The 826-nt window shown below is 62.2% G+C and overlaps 1 protein-coding gene across 1 annotated transcript in view; it reads right to left on the bottom strand.

The window, feature by feature from the left end:
• PLCG1 (phospholipase C, gamma 1) overlaps positions 1 to 826 on the bottom strand; it is a gene marked incomplete at both ends in the record, with an annotated part of 24,337 nt that overhangs the window by 18,823 nt on the left and 4,688 nt on the right. The window lies entirely within an intron of this gene.

Below are 826 nucleotides of genomic sequence, written 5' to 3' on the forward strand. Positions count from 1 at the left end.
ACAGCGCCGGCACGTGGTGTCCAGCTGCGCTCCCCAGCCATTGCCACAGACACCACTGGCACGGGGCAGCCAGCGTGGCTGCGTGTCCCTCCCCAGTGCCCTTCACACCTCACGTGCCGGTCCATGGACTGGGCAGGGCTGCGGTGCCAGCCCCGGGCAGCATCCCACACCCAGGCGGGCAGAGACAGGCAGCCAGGAGCCCTGCCTGCTCCAGCATCGCTCCCCCATGGGGCAACGGCCCTGCGGCGAGACAAAAACGTGGATGTCTCCCATCTGCAGGATTTAGGAAGCCAAGAGGCCTGCATGCGATCATTTTCTAGCAGCTCCTGCCTTAAAAGTGCGTCCTCCAAGTCCACCCCAGCAACTACAGATGCTGCTTTTGCCCCCATTGAGCCCTGGACCCTGATGCTGCCCCATACTGAAGCATAGGGCAGGTCTGACCCTGGGAACGCTCACGGCTTTGGGATGCGAATATAAACATCTCAGGGAAGGTGTCCTGTGCAGGGGTTTTAACAGCGAGACACGCTGTCATCTGCGAAGGGACAGTGTGAACTGCACCTCTTTTATGCTCTTCCCTGGAAAGATGACACACGGATGACACAGAAAGGAGGAGGGATGGAGGGAGCCCCAAGGAAAGGGGGAAGCCGGCTGGTGTCAGGCGCTGCAGAGACACGAGCCCCCGCAGCAGGCAGGACACAGAGAGCCCTTGTTTGTGGGCTGGAAACCGCGGGGACGGGGATGCACACAAGGCTGAGCAGGACCTGGCCCGGTTCCCGTGCTGTGCCCACAGCCAGCACCCGGTCAGCCAAGGACGGTGCAGGCAGTG

This window comes from Eurypyga helias, unplaced genomic scaffold, assembly GCF_000690775.1.
Source record: "Eurypyga helias isolate BGI_N326 unplaced genomic scaffold, ASM69077v1 scaffold24122, whole genome shotgun sequence".
In the NCBI taxonomy this organism is placed as follows: domain Eukaryota; kingdom Metazoa; phylum Chordata; class Aves; order Eurypygiformes; family Eurypygidae; genus Eurypyga; species Eurypyga helias.